This window comes from Rousettus aegyptiacus, unplaced genomic scaffold (assembly GCF_014176215.1).
Source record: "Rousettus aegyptiacus isolate mRouAeg1 unplaced genomic scaffold, mRouAeg1.p scaffold_m13_p_12, whole genome shotgun sequence".
In the NCBI taxonomy this organism is placed as follows: Eukaryota; Metazoa; Chordata; class Mammalia; order Chiroptera; family Pteropodidae; genus Rousettus; species Rousettus aegyptiacus.
The window spans coordinates 30,886,218-30,902,848 of record NW_023416287.1 but is presented as its reverse complement, the minus strand read 5'-3'; the positions used below and the strand labels follow the sequence as shown (position 1 = coordinate 30,902,848).

Below are 16,631 nucleotides of genomic sequence, written 5' to 3'. Positions count from 1 at the left end.
ACCTCCTGCTGTACATGTTCCTGTGGGTATCATGTATGCACATCAAATTCAGCAGACTCAACAAAAACACTTTGTTTTCTTATTCCTACTCCTTGGCTATCTTTCCTATCTCTTTTATTGCCATCACAATCCTAGATTTTGCTTAGACTTGAAATCTTGGTATTATTCTCATATTTTTTGCTTCTTTCCCTTCTGCTGACCTGACCCTGTCATTTCAGATCCATATTCTCCTGCCTACCTTTTGTAGCAGCTTCCTGACCTACATCCATTCCTTGTGTCGGTGGAAAAATAACTGAGTTACTAGCCTATCAGGTGAAGTCCAAATGAATTAATGTTGGATCTAAACCATAGTAACATAACTGGCAAAAGTTGTTTTTTCAGTCTTTTATTTTGGAAGAATGAGCATAATGTAATTATATGAGTTAATTTTTAATAATATTGGTGGAAATTTTTGCACATAGTATGTAGGAATTAGCTTGTGCCTATAATTAGGTATGGCCCTATGTCTATGGAAAATTGTAGTATTTGAATAAACTGAAGTTTAAAATAGATAATTTATTATTTTATTTCCCCAAAGAAGTTATCAGTCAGTATCATGTGTTGTGTCATTTTTGTTGTTTGTCAATATGTTTTTCAGTGAGTTGGTTTGTTGTTGTTTAAATCCTACTCTCATGTCTAGATGTTAGGAGACCTGGATTCTACTTTAAGTTGAAATACTGAGAGCTTGCCTGACTTTGTTACTTTGGAAAAGAAAATCAATTTTGGGAGGATTGTCCACATCTCTCCTTTTTTTAATTGGTGATGTGGAAATTGGAATAACATACTTAATGGATTGATTCTGTCAAGTAGAATGCAGTGGGTGGATATAGCTAAAATGGTAGAATTAAGGTCTTTCTTCTTTTCCTTTGGATATTTCTTCCTCTGCCCACCTTACTTTGTTGAAGATAGTTTCATATGACAAAACATAGCTTTAAGTATCCAGTTCATGATATCCATTGTAGCTTTTCAACTTGGATACTCAGCTTGCTATGTTATATCCTTCCCAAGTTTAAAGACTAACCATCATAAGCCTACGGAACCTGAAAGTGTTTGAGCAAGTCTCCAGTTCTTTCCATTTGTGGGACTTTATGTGATTGCTTCACCCTTGTTTCTCCTGGGGCTGTTGGTTTGAGGTTGACAATGGAAGCACATGGCAGAGGTGGATGACCAAATCAGAAGAAAGATGGAGTATAGAATTTTGCAATTGTTTGGCCAAAATATAAAGGACTCATGCCTTAGGCTCTTGAAGAAAATCTGAAGACCTGGCTTACATTGTAGGTTTAGGTTCTTGGAAGGTAATAATTGTAGCAGAGGGAAGATAATTATGGTAAGGGTAGGGCTCTTCCAAGGCCAGACAGGATGTGGTCATTAGCCTGAGGGATCAACTCAAGCATCTTGTTCTCATCACTGAGTGGGGAGTAATGAGTAGGGAGTAATGAGTAAGGAGCTGACCTTGCAAACTCTGACTAATGTTCTGGCATTGTGGAAATTTGCCTAGCTAGGGAGGAAGCAGAATAGATACCTGGGTCTTTGTTCAGACTTTCACTCATTGGCTGTGACCCCGGAAAAGGGTTATTTGTAAAACAGGAAAAATATCTACCTTAATATTTATGGGGCTTGAATAAGTTGACATGTAACAGGAACTTAGCACATTTCCTGGCCGAGAGTAGTGGCTCAATACTTACCTATATTTAATTGAAGCTAAGTCACCATCTTTTATAAGATACACCATTAATTTTAAAATACTAGGTGACGAAACATATTTTTTTTTACTGTGATAACACTTACCATGAAATCTACCTTAACAATTATTATTATATTTTTTTTACCATTTTAACCATTTTAAAAAATTAAAGTATAGTTGGCATACAATATTATATTTGTTTTAGGTGTACTAGTGATTTGATATTTATATACTTGACAAAGCGATCACTATGATAAGTCTAGTAACAGTCTGTTCTTGTACAAAGTTATGATGTTACTGGCTATATTATACTGTATATTATATCCCATGTATTTATTATATAACTGGAAGTTTGTATCTCTTAATCTCCTTCAGCTTTTTTTGCCCATCAATTTGGCAACCATCTCTCTGGCAACCATCAATTTGTTCTCTTTGCCTATTAATCTGTTTTTGTTTTGTTTTGTTTTTTAGATTCCTCATAAAAGTGTCTTTCTCTCTGAATATAGTTTGAAATTGGTGCATGATACTTCCAGCTTCGTTTTCCTTTCTCAAGATTGCTTGGCTATTTGGGTCTTTTGTGTTTCCATACAAATTTAAGGATTATTTGTTCTATTTCTGTGAAAAAAGCCATTGGTATCTTGATAGAGGTTACATTGAATGTGTAAATTACTTGGAGTAATATAGACATTTTAGCAATATTAATCCTTCCAATTCATGAACTAGTGTATCTTTCCATTTATTTGCATCATCCTCCTTTTTATTTTTTCATCAATGTCTTATAGTTTTCAGAGTATAGGTTTTTCACCTCCTTGGTTAAATTTATCTCTAGGTATTTTATTCTTTTTGATGCAATTGTCAATGAGATTCTTCTCTTAATTTCTCCTTCTGATAGTTCATTATTAATGTATAGAAACACAACAGATTTCTGTACATTAATTTTGTATACTTCAGCTTTACTGAATTCATTCATTAATTTTAATTTTTTAGTGAGGTCGTTAAAGTTTTCTACATATAATATCATATCATTTGCAAATAGTGAGTTTTCCTTTTTCCTTTAGAATTTGGATGGCTTTTTTTGTTTGTTTTTCTTGCCTGATTGCTGTGGCTAGGACTTCCAATACTATGTTGAATAAAAGTGATAAGATTAGGCATTTATGTCTTGTTCCTGATCTTAGAGGAAAAGCTTTTAGCTTTTTGCCATTGAGTATTATGTTAGCTGTTCCATAGCATTCTCAAGATCCTTTGTATTTCTATGTTGTCGGTTGTAACTTCTCTTTCATCTACGATTTTATTTGGATTTTCTGTCTTTTTTCTTGATGAGCCTGCCTAAAAGTTCTATCTATTTTGTTTATCTTTTCAAAGAGCAAGTTTTTAGTTTCATTATCTTTTCTTTTTTTTTTTTTTTTTAGCCTTTTTTTCTGTCAGTTTCTACACTGACTCTACTTTCTTTCTTTCTACTAACTGTTGGCTTTATTTGTTCTTCTTTTTCTAATTCCTTTAGGTGTTTGGTTAGGATTTTTGAGCTTTTTCTTGTTTCTTGAAGTAAACTGTATCACTATAAACTTCCCTCTTAGAACTATTTTTGCTGTGTCCCATAGATTTTGAAAAGTTGATTCTATTTTCATTTGTTTCAAGATATTTTTTGATTTGCTCTTTGATTTCTTTATTAATCCATTGGTTGTTTAGTAGTATGTTTTTTAGCCTCCTCAAGTTTGTGTTTTTTCTGTTTTCTTGTAATTTATTTCTAATTTCATACTGTTGTGATTGGAAAAGATGCTCAATATGATTTCTGTATTCTTAAATTTATTGAGATTTGTTTTGTGGCCTAATATGTGACCTATCCTAGAGAATGCTTCATGTGCAGTCGAACAGAGTGTGTATTCTGTTCTTGGATGGAATGTTGTATTAAGACCATCTGATCTAACATGTTGTTTAAGGCCACTATTTCCTTTTTGGTTTTCTGTCTGAATGAATATATCCATTGATGTAAGTGGGATTCTAACCACCCCCCTCCCAGTAATGTTGTATTACTTTCAATTTCTCCCATTATGTCTGTTAATGTTTCCTTTATATATTTAGGTGCTTCTATGTTAGATGTTTAGACGTATAAGAACTTCATATCGCATTATCATTATGAATTGCCCTTCTTTGTCTCTGATCAGTCTTTGTTTTAACATTTATTTTATGTGATATAGGTATTGCTACTCCAACTTTCTTTTCATTTTATTAGCATTTAAGATGTTTTTTCTTCACTTCACTTTTAGTCTTTGTGTGTCTGTCCATCTGAAGTTAGTATCTAGTAGGCAGCATATGTATGGGCCTTGTTTTTTTTCAATCCACTCAACCACCCTGTGTCTTTTGATTGGAGCATTAGTCCATTTACATTTAAAGTAATTACTGATAGGTATGTACTCATTGCCATTTTGTTAATTGTTTTCTGGTTGCTTTTTTTTTTTTTTTTTTGCCTTTATCTTACTCTTTTCCCTTGTGACTTGATGACTTTTTTTATTGTTATATTTGATGTCTTTCTCTTTTTTGTGTATGTATCTATTACAGGTGTTTGCTTTGTGGTTTTCATGAGATTCATATATAACAACTTATTTATATAGCAGTCTATTTAAAGTTGATGCTGCTTAAGTTCTAATGCCTTCTAAAAGCACTACATTTTTACTCACACCACTCACCCATTTTATGTTTTTGATGTCACATTTTACATGTTTTTTTGTGTGTATGTATAATTCTTAACTAATTATCATAGATACAGAAAAAATTACCGCTTTTGTGTTTAACCTTTTTACTAGCTTTATCCGTGGTTGATCCACTACCTTTATTATATATTTTCCTGTAAATTTTTTTATTGTATATATTTTCTTATTCTATTTTTTGAGTTTTCTTTTCTGCCTAAAGAAGTGCTTTTAGATTTTTTTTATAATGCTGGTTTAGTGGTGATGAACTCTTCCAGATTGTCTGGGAAACTATCTCTTCTTCAATTCTGAATGATAACCTTGCCAGATAGAGTATTCTTGATTGTAGACTTCCTCTTTCATCACTTTAAATAACCATTTCACTCCCTTCTGACCTGCAAAGTTTCTGCTGAAAACTCAGCTGACAGTCTTATGGAAAGTTTTCCTTGTGTGTAAGTAGTTGTTTTTCCCTTACTGCTTTTAAGATTTTTCTCTTTATCATTAACTTTTGACATTTTAATTATGAGGTTTATTGGTATTTGTCTCTTTGGGTTCATCTTGTTTTGGATTCAACTATGCTTCCTGGACTTGGATATGTGTTCTTTTTGCCAGGTTTGGGAGTTTTCAGTACTTGTTTCTTTAAATAGGTTTCTTTCCTTTTTTTAATCTCTCTTCTCCCTTTGGGACTGCTATAACGGGAATGTTGTTAGGTTGATGTTGTCCCAGAGACCCCTTAAACTATTCTCATTTTTTAAAAATTCTTTTTTGTTTTTTTGTTTTTTGTTTTTTGTTTTGAATCAGTGATTTCCATTACCCTGTCTTCTAGATCACTCATCTGTTCTTCTTTATCATCTAATCTTCTATGGATTCCCTCTAGTGTATTTTTCATTTTGGTTATTGTATTCTTAAGTTCTGTTTGGGTCTTTTCTTTATTTTCTATCTCTTTATCGAAGTTCTCATTTTGTTTATTCATTCTTCTGCTGAGTTCAGTGGGTATCTTTATAACCATTACTTTGAACTCTATCTGTTATACTGGTAATCTCTGTTTCAATTTTTATTTTTATTTTTTTTCCTTGGGTTTTATTTCGTTCTTTCCTTTGAAATACATTCCATCGTCTCTTCATTTTGCCTATCTCTCTGTGTTTGTTTCTATGTATTAGGTAGGTCAGCTATGTCTCCTGGTCTTGAAAGAGTAGCCTTATGTAGAAGGTGTCCTATGGGGCCCAGTGGCACAATCCCCCTTACCACCAGAGCCAGGTGCTTCAGGGGTTTACCTTGAGTTGTAGTTGGTCTGTGATTGCTGTGGGTATGCTGGTGGGTGGGGATTGTTCCCACACCTCTGTTCATGAGACCCTGCCACAACTTCTTTGGGCATACTAGTTGGTAGGGTTGGTTCCTGGCCTGGATGGCTGTGAGGCTTGGCTGCAACTTTCGTGGGCATGCTGGTGTGTGAGATTGGCTCCACCAGAGTGAGAGCCACTTCAAAGTGGCTCCAGTGCTGGCTAAGGCTGCCTGCCAGATGTGTTGGGACTAGAGTCACATGGCAGGGACTCTGGGGTGTAACCGGGGCTGCCTGCTGTGTGTGAAAGGGAGAGAGCTGTTTGGGAGGGTCTCTGGCCTTCATGGGCAGGTAGGACAGAGTGGGAACTCAGGGAAATGCCAGGGCAGGGAAAATGGTGTTAGCAAGGTTGATGGGATGTGTCAGAGTTGGTGTCCACCAGCACTGGGTCAGCTAGGTAGTTAGATAGTTAAAGAAAAGCACAAAAAATAAATGGTCCCTGACAGCACTTTTGTCCCCAGAGGAAGTTCTACCAATCCCCTGCCCCTCTGGCACTGGCCCTAAAATTAGTCAGTATATCTCCTTCATGTATGACCCAGGAACTTTCTAAACTGATGCCTCTCCTCTGGACCTTGGAGTAAGTTAGAGTGTGCATCAGCCCTTTAAGGCTGGAATTTTAGTTTCCCACAGCCCATTAGCTCTTCTAGAGGTGATCCCTGCTGGTTTTCATAACCAGATCTTATGGTGCTCCTCTTCTCAGTGCAGGTCTCTCCAGCTGGGGAGCCTGATGTGGGGCTCAGACCCCTCACTCCTCATGGGGCACCTCCATAGTTGTGATATTCCTCTCACTTGTGGGTCACTGTACCAGTGGTATGAGTCCTGGCTAGGCTGCATCTCTGCTTCTCCTACCCATCTCGGTGTGACTTTTTCTTTATATTCTTGGTTATAGAAAATTGGTTCAGCTAGTTATCAGGGCGTTCTTAGCAGTGGGTGTTCTATATGAAGTTATAGTTTTGGTGTGTGCTCATAGAAGGAGGTGATTTCAGGGTCTTCCTACTCTGCCATTTTAGTTTAAATTCAGCAAATTTTTAAATGTATAATACAGTATTGTTAACTATAGGCACAATATTGTATAGCAAATCCAGAACTTATTTATCTCACATAACTGAAACTTTAGGAAATTTGAAAGCAAATCCCTATTTCCTCTTCCCTAATCCCTGGCAATCACTGTTCTTCACTCTGCTTCTATGAGTTTTACTCTTTTTATTTATTTTATTTTTTATTTATTTATCTATTTATTTTATTATTCATTCATTCATTCATTCATTCATTCATTCATTTAACATCTACAGCACCTGGTATTCCTAGGTGGTCTGCCATGCAAGTACAAAAGAGGCCCGGCCCTGCTTAGCTTCCAAGATCAGATGAAATTGGGCACATTCAGGGTGGCATGGCTGTAGATGAGTTTTACTCTTTTAGGTACCTCATGTAAGTGGTATCTTGCAGTATCTGTCCTTCTGTGACTATTTTTTTTCACTTCAGGATTAATCCATGTTTTTATATATGATAGGATTTCCTTCTTTCTTAAAGCTCAATTTATTTATATATATATATATAAAACATATATATAAATACACGCACATATATGTATGTATGTATATGTGTATGTACGTGTGTGTATGTATATATGTATATATACACATATACATACATACATATATGTGTGTGTATGTATATATATATAAAATCACTTCATTCTTTCATTGATGGACATTTAAGTTTTCACTTCTTGGTTATTGTGGATAATGAAGCAACATACATGGTGGGTGCAGATATCTCTTCGGGATCCTAATTTCAGTTCTTTTGGATTGGAATTGATGGATTATATGTTAGTCCTATTTTTAATTTATTGAGGAATATCCATCTGTTTTCCATTGCAGCTGCACCATTCTACAGTTCCACCAGCTATGTACAAGGATTTACATATCTTCACATCCTTACCAATAATACTTGTTATCTCTTGTCTTTTTGATAATAGTCATTCTAATAGGTTTGAGGTGGTAGCTCAATGTGGTTTTGATTTTTCATTTTCTTGATGATTAGTGATGTTGAATACCTTTTCATGTACCTGCCGGCCATTCATGTGTTTTCTTTGGAGAAATGTCTATTTGAGTTCTTTGTTCTTTGCCCATGTTTTAATCTTACTTTTTTTTTTTTGCTATTGACTTAGAGGAGTTCCTTACAATTTTGGATATTAACCCCTTATCGAAAATATATAGTTTGCAAATATTTTTCCCATCCTGTAGGTTGCCTTTCATTTTATTATTTTCTTTTGTGTAGTCCCACTTGTCTATTTTTGCTTTTGTTGCCCTTAAGTTTAGTGTCATACCCAAGAACCAGATACACCAATATCAGAAAGATACACTAAAGGGGAAAAAAGATTGACAATTATAGTATGACACACTACTTTCTTATCACATAACACTAGTTGTTGCTTTACAAGAAAATATAGAATTGGGTTTATTCCTCCAACAAGAAACATTTGCTTCACTGGTAACAATGTCATACCCCATTGCTTTTGAACACATCTTAAGTGGCATTTAAAGTCAATACATGTAGTTCAAACATAGCACATAACTCAGCCAAAGGGTTAACAAATGAGAATAGCTTACCTCTGCAGACAGTGGTAGCTGCTTTATAACTGCAGCCTGTAAGACAGCCATGGGAGGATGACATCAATTGTAACACGCCTCCTGATCTCAGAAAATTTAGAATGTGGAAATGAAGTGTACTTTAGAATTGATAAACTATAGTAAAAGCTTTTAATATTCTCAGCTTTTTTTGTGTGAGAATAATTTCTTTCAAGTTTTCTTCTAGTGGCGACATAAGCTCTTGAGGAAAATGGGGCTTTAGATATTTTTGTGTCTACCGAGTGCCTGGCACAGGGCCTTACATTTAATAAGTGCTTAATAGACAAATTGAAATTAAGAAGTGCATATGTATAGACAACAATATTGTATTAGAATCATTAAACTTGCTAAGTGACTAGAATTTAATTATTCCAACCATCGAAAAGAAAGAGTAATTATGTAACATGATAGAGGTTCTAATTTTTGCTACAATGGCAGTCATATTATAATGTATAAGTATCAAGTTAACATGTATACCTTACATTTACACAGTGTTATGTGTCAAATATATTTTAATTAAAAAAAAAGAGAAATGCTTATGTGATTCCTCCCTCTTCTAGAAAGTTGCTTGTCTTTTCAGAAAGATTATTTACTATGGAACTTTTTTAAATAGCATTTTAAAATTTGACTTTAAAATTTAACTTGCCTAAATCAGAATTACACATAGTTTTTCAGTAACATATGAGATGTATATTGGCTATGGAAAGGTAGAGTAGATTGAGGATTAGAAGATCCGAAAGAGAAAAAAAAAACAGGAGACTGAGTTGATGCTCTGGTTGACCTTAACATTGTTCTTCTGTTACTTGTCTTTGTAGTCTGTTTTATTTTTAAAGAGAAATAGTGAGTCTAGGGGATATATGGCAGCTTACTGGTGATCAGGAGATGTATGCTTCAGTTCTTCTTCCTTAAAGTGTTCTGACTTGAAGAAAGATCTGCTGCTTTGTTTCCGATATGAGGCCTAGTGATTTCTGATTTTCTAGGTTCTCTTATTTTCTAGATCTTGGCTCTAGGTAGTCCTAAAACACTTGAGGTCAGTGAGGGTGTGCGCATGGCTTACCAGGTGTATGTTTAAAGGTGGGTGGATTAAAAAGTGCAAAGAATAAAACCAGGCTTTTGCCTAAATATTTCTGAGCCAGTGGTTGGGCAGTATGTCACTGCTTCTTGGTTTTTAGTCTAGTGGTCAGCCATAAGTCTCCCTCTCCCCCTCTGCAGCAGATTATCTAATAATGAGTCTGTGCTGCAAAACTTCTTCCTAAGGACCTTTGTCAGGAGGGCACAAGGCAGCCTTTCCTGCGAGAGTGGAGTCACATGATGGAAAGACCAGCAGGAGACCATTGCTGAGACATTGATATGTGGTCATTGCTCTTCGGGGGCCCAGAAGGAGTGGGGAGGCAGGCAAAAATCCATGTTTCTGCTTCCTTTGTAAAAGCAACTATTATTTTTCTTCTGTACTCTATATGTTGCACATTCTTGGTGGCTTAGTCTCTCGATTGTTATCCTGAATAAAAGCCTTATTCTACTCAGGACTCAGTGTATAGGTCACCTAGGGGTTCAGCGTCCCTTCTGACATTTGTCTTTTAGCTATGCTTCAAAATAAAACTTCAAGGAGTTGTCTGTACTTAGGTTCTTTTTTCCCTTAGTTCACTCTTCTCATTTACTTTTAAATCTTCTTCACTCAATCCTTTTCCTCCACTCTCTACCCTTAGTATCTTAAGCCCCTGCCCCATCCTCATCAGCATTCACTTGCTCACTGAGATCTTCCCTGACCATCCTATTTAAACATGTAAATCTTCCCTCAGCCAACATTTCCTATCCCTCTTCCATGTTTTATTTTTTTACCATAGTATATATCATTGTTTAATATTTTATTACTTTTAGGTATTTATTTTTCTTTATTCTACCCCACTCTACTATGACAGTCCATGAAGGTTGGGATTTTCATCAGTTTTCTTCACTGATGTGTGAATGGTGCTTCATCTGATTGAGCCTCTGATGTTGGTTGAATGAATCGATGTGAATGAAATATGAACAAAAAAGTACATTTAGCTGGTGTCTTAGCTCAAGCTACTATAACAAAATAGCACAGACCATATGGCTTATACAACAGTTGCTTATTTCTCACAGTTCTAGAGGCTGGGAAGTCCAAGATTATGGTGCCAACAGAATCAGTTCCTGGTAAGGGCTCTTTTCCTGGCTTGCAGATGGCTGCCATTTTGCTTTGTCCTTATACAGTCTGGTCTCTCTTTCTCTTCTTATGAGGACACTAATCCCATTGTGGAGGCTGTACCCTCATGACCTCATTTAACACTCTTACTTCCCCCAAAATATCATATTGGGAGTTAGGGCTTCAACATATGAATATGTTTGGAAGTATTACTGGGATGGGGAAAAAAATGTTCAATCCATAACAGGTAGAATGAGCTAGTTTAAGCACAGACGAGTCAGGGATAGAGAAAGTTAAATGAAGGGTTGAGAGTGATGTATTCTGATGAGAACAAAGGATACCTGAAGAAGATGAGTGAGTGCAAATTAAGTGGAACTTAATTTAAGGTGTTAAGTGGTAGTCACTAGATGGCCTTGACTAAGTATTTAAAATTTCTTATGTATAAAGTGGGGATCTTTTTTGAGGAGGAAGATGCTCATTCTTTTAGAAGATAGATGAAGACAGTTAAGTCTTTTATTTCTGGTGTTGCTCTGGAATGGTGAACAATGATTCAGACAAGGAGAGGCAAAACTGCTCATGAAGTTAAGTACATTGCTGTTAGTTCCAGTGGAATGGGATCCAGACTCTTTAGCTCAGTCTGGTTCCTTTATCTGCCTCATTGGGCAGTGCTGTTTCTCACTTACATGGCTGACACTGTGGCTTCTGAGAAGCTTCTTGTCTTTAGGAAATAATAAACTTTCATAATCTTGTCACATTCAACAAGATTCTTAGAGGGCTCAGGGTAAGGAGCAGCCACTTAAGCTGAAATAATTTGGGATATAATATGTGGGGTTGGGAATAATAATAAGAGAATTTTTTTTTTCTGCGTGAATTATGACTTCTAGATATGAGCAGAGATAAAACCCTAACATTTGTAAACATCATCTAAAAACACTTGACCCTTTGGATTGTTTAGTTAATGGAGGTGGGGAAGAAATAATGTCCATTTACAGATAACAGAGTATATTAACTACCAGTACATTTCTAAGAACTAAAGTAATTATTTGGGAAAGGAATTCTATTCTGTGATTGTTGCTTACTCTAATTAGGTCACTTTTTATCTGATGAACTATTAATATATTATTTCTACTTTTTATATAACTAAAGTCACTGATGGTTCAAAATAAAATGGAATGCTAGATCATTTCCTAGGAAGCCAGTTCAGTGTGACAGCTTTTGTTATTATGTATATTTGAAGCTTTAAATGAGTAGATTTTTTTCTGACTGTGAAATTACACATGTCCATTGAAAGGAATTTAGAAAATTAAGCTGATAATTTTACCATCTTGTGATAGCATGTTAATATTTCGGTAGATTTTTTGGTAGACAAAAGGAAACAACAATATTATTTAGATTGTATTATGATTTGTCCATTTCATATTGTATAATGAATATTTTTATATATCTTTAAATATCATTCAAAACAATTTTAAAGGATAATGAAGGATGTTGTTTCATGCACACATGAGTTCAGGTATCTTGCTCTTATGAAAGATGACTTGTAGTTGCTATCGTGCTATAAAACAACAGCTATTTTACAGGCTCTTATCTTGTGCTCTAGCTTGGGTATGATAAAAGAGAAGTAAGGATAGCCCTTGTACTCAAAGGGCATCAAATCCATGGCCTCACTTGATACTGTAGAGGAGTTTCTTACCAACCTGGAAATATGTCGAAATATTGGCTATACCAGAGACTTGCTAGGCCTGAACAAGGCTCTGCTGCATCTATGCACCTAAAGAAAGTGCACTATCGTGTCTCCCAAAGGGTTACTAGCTGGTGCCTCAGTGTACCTGATGGCTTGAGTGTTGTCACAGGCAGTAAGTAGTACATCTCCCTTCCTTCCATACATTTTGTCCCCAAAGTCCCACCAAAACCAGTTGATTTTAAGCTTAGCAATAGCCATCACACTCATATACTCACTGAAATGTCTTCAGCACCACAGGAGAGCTCAGGACATCATGAAGAAAAGTAGTTCTTTCTCTGAAAGAGATTGTAGACATGGGTTATAGTGCATCGAATGAGCCCCAAGATATTCTTTTGATGTTTGTACTTTCTCGGCATTTTTTTTTTTGCCAGATACTTATTTTGCATTGCTTTGTTGTTGTTTTGCAAAAGAACAGACTTCCAATTTTAAAATACACAGTGAAGAAATAGTAGAAACAGAAGCATAAGATCAAGTGATCGGTTAAAATGCCAGTGCTGTGATCCTTAATGTAATTCTCCCTTTGATTGTTCTCACTTAAAAGAATGCCTTTCCTTCCTATTGTGGAGCACTACCTGCTGTCAGTTGGAGAGGGAGTAAGTCAAGCAACTTGTCAGAGACTTTCTAAGCTCCCTTCATATGGTTCACAGAAACAGAGCTGGATTTTCATTTCTTCTTTCATTCAACAGGAGTCCCTTTCATGTTTGAAAATTGAAAACGCGTGTTTTTCAGTGTGGAGCGAGGATGTGTGTGCCCTCTGGCACACCTGTTTCTAATTTCCTGACTTGAAAGCAGAACCCATCAAAAGGAGCAGAAAAACAATTTCTTTCTGACACGCTGCTTCGTTCGTGTTCCTTACTGGACTGAAGGACTTCGTGGCTTTGCCATCTTAGTTCATTCTTTAGAAGGTTCTTGTTAGAGGCAGAGTTGACTCAATACAAGAAGTGCCTTTTATAGCACAGGGCCATTTTTGGTATTATTTTGTTGTGGTGATGGTGGTTCTTTTCTTTTCAGCTCAGGAAATGTACTTGAAGTAACATTTATTTTAAAAATACACAGAAAGTTCTTAAAAAATTTAAATATTAAATTTAGCAGGGCAGTATATATTGGAAGGGTGTATGTAAACTGATCATTGAGCCGATTGGCCAGGAATAAGGTTTGGTTGAGCATACGAATGTTTAAATTCCAGAGCACTGTTTAACATAAATCAAATATTTCCAATGCATTACTTCAGATTTGTGTGTACTTTAAAGTCTTGCCAGCTTAAATGACTGTGAGGCACAATATGTTGACTTTGAGTTTTGAAAATTGATAATTTGTTGCTATGAAACTTGTACATGGTAGAACTCATCACTTTTTGATGGTACATAGTATATCTGATGTTGGCAAGCTGTTATAAAAAAAAATGGTACCCAGGGAATTCAAGGCTTCAGCTCTCAGATGCTTGAAGTGTGGATCTTCAGTTCTTCTTAAGGTTTTTCTGGACATTTGCAGTGTAAGGGATATGGTTTTTATACCCAAACTTTAGTTTAGGCTTCCTATTTCTGAAACTTATTTGAAGTAATAATTTTAATGGTGTTTCTTCAGAAACAGTTACGGAAGCTGTGTTTTTAAACATCTACTCCTTTTACACTGTAGCATGTATGAACCATCTGTTAAAATGCAGATCATGATCTAATGTGTCTGAGATGGCCTTGGGATTCTGCATTTTTCACAAGCTTCCAGGTGATACCAGTGGTACTGATCCACGGATCATACTTTAAGTAGCACAACATTTCAATGGACAAAGTTGTGCTGTCCCCAACTGTGCCTTGCCTATAATACTCATCCCATACAGTTTACTAATCTTTTTTCATGTGTTTTAGTGAATCTAAAGCTAAGGAAATCTGGTATATATCCTTGACCCTAGGTATCACTGAGAGCATTAACAGATACTTAGTAAGTGACCATATGGGCCAGTATGGATAGGGACCACTGAGACAGGATTATTATGCTGGCAGAAATTATGTTTCCAGACTCTTCTGGGATACATCTAACTCTAATACATATTAACCAAGGTTCTTGTTGTACATAGAACTGAATCAAACAAACTGCTAACTAAAAGGTAGTGATAAAGAGATTAGAAAGACATAATGCTGAACCAATTGTGTTTTAGTTTAACTGGCTCTGTCCATGGTGGCTGTTTAATTTGGGCAAAAAGATTTATTGGTGAATCATGGAGAAAAAGTGGTGACATGTAAATGTAAAGTGCAGAAACAGTTGCATTTTAATTAACTTGTTATTGAATATGTTATGGTTCTCATTAGTGAGTCACAGTTGGATTAAAGCCACAATATAACACGTCATGACCAAAGGATACCTTACATTTTTGTTTTCAGATTGTTTTGTTCATATCATGAAAGTTTATTTGTGTTGTATTTGTCTTTTGGCTTTGATGAAAAAAAAATTTAACAAGCACTGGCTAATAGAAAACATGGTAACCATTTAAAAAACACTCTGAGTTAGACATTAAAAAATTAGAGACTTCATTAAAATTCCACAGTGGTATTTTAGGTCTACACATACTTACATCGAAGGGAAGAACAGGTACACTCTAGAGGCAGTTTGGTGTATGAGAGATCATAAGCTTAGGAATCAGACTTGGGTTTGAATCATAATAGAGGGAGTAAGATCAAAGGGTACACTAACCTGTCCCAGAACTGGGACATCTTTCTTTATGGAGGGGAGACATAGAGATATGCTAATTATCATTGACATTATCACTTTGTACCATTGTATCTCCTATTAGGTGGGACTCAATGTTGTATATTTTGTAATGCTGAGGAGTTCTATTTTCTTCAACTCTTTCCCTGAGTTCTAGCCCTAACTGAAAATGTTTTCCTGATTCTTTATAACTTCCTGGCAAATTATATGTGTTGTAATGTAGCATTTTAGTCATTGTTTACTAATATTGATGATGGAATAATTAGCTCTTGATTGCGTTCTACTATGACAATGTTGTGGTTTGTTTTCAGGCGTATAAAAGACTATTTGGCTCTTATAGCTAAAATAGTTAATTAAATTCATGTCAGAGGTCAATAAGGCTTTAAGATTTACTGAGCATTTGATTCATGTGAGTTCTTCCTTATCTTTAAAATTTATATTTGCTTCAACTTTACCTGTTAAAATTCCTTTGCCATACAAAAGTAAATTAAGTGGAATATAGAAATATTTTAATGGAGATATTTTTCATATATTTGTTTTACACATCTTTGTTTGACTTGTCTTACCTGCTTTGATTTCACTTTATATCTTAGTAGTGTAGATCCTTCTTTGTAGCCTTTCATCTGGAATTATAGCCTGTTTGCATCTGGAATAAGCATAAGCAATACAGACTTGGGTTTATGCACAGCCCTGGACTTTCCTCAGAGAAACTTTTGCAGGTTAAACTCTGCTCATGTCATCAAGTTTATGGATAGTTTTTAGCAACTCACTATGTGTATTACATAGATAGTTTTTATTTATCTTTTAAATGCCAGTTTATTTATTTATCATTATTATAGGTACATAATTTTTTAAAACATTTTGTTTTATTTTCCTCCTCCCCCCTTCCCTCTCCCTTCTGGTAACCACTAGTCCATTGTCCATTTCCATGAGTCTCTGTTTGTTTTTCCTGTTCATTTGTTGCTTTTAGGTTTATATCCTACATATGTGATGTCATGTGATTTTTAACATTTTCTGTCTGGCTTGTTTCGCTTAGTATGATTATTTCAAAGTCCATCCATGTTGCAAATGGCAGTGTTTCATCTCTTCTTATGGCTGAGTAATATTCCATTGTATATATGTACCATGGCTTCTTCATCCAATTATCTTATCATAGGACACTTTGGTTGCTTCCATGCCCTGTCCACTGTGAATAATGCTGCCATGAATATCAGTGTGCAAATATCTTTTTGGATATGGGTTTTCAAGTCTTTGGGGTAAATACCCAGTAGAGGGATTGCTGAATCATATTCTTAGGTCAATTCTTAGTTTTTTTCAGGAACCCCCATACTGTTTTCCATAGTGGCTGTATCAATTTGCAGTCCCACCAGCCATGTATGAGGGTTCCTTTTTCTCCACATCCTCTCCAGTATTTGTTATTACTTGTCCTGTTGATTATAGCCATTCTAATAGGTGTGAGATGGTATCTCATTGGGGTTTTGATTTGCATTTCCCTAATAGTTAGCGATGTTGAGCATCTTTTCATATATTTGTTGGCCATTTGTATGTCCTCTAGGGAGAAGTGTCTGTTCAGGTCCTCTGCCCATTTTTTGATTGGATTGTTTTTTTTTTGTTGTTGTTGTTATTGAGTCATATGAGTTCTTTGTA

General features: G+C 35.5%; 1 protein-coding gene and 1 pseudogene across 6 annotated transcripts in view; one reads left to right on the top strand and one right to left on the bottom strand.

Annotated features, from left to right (window-relative positions):
* Positions 1-16,631, top strand: part of TASP1 (taspase 1) — a 221,796-nt gene that overhangs the window by 102,110 nt on the left and 103,055 nt on the right. The window lies entirely within an intron of this gene.
* LOC118610345 lies at positions 7,030-7,148 on the bottom strand (annotated as a pseudogene).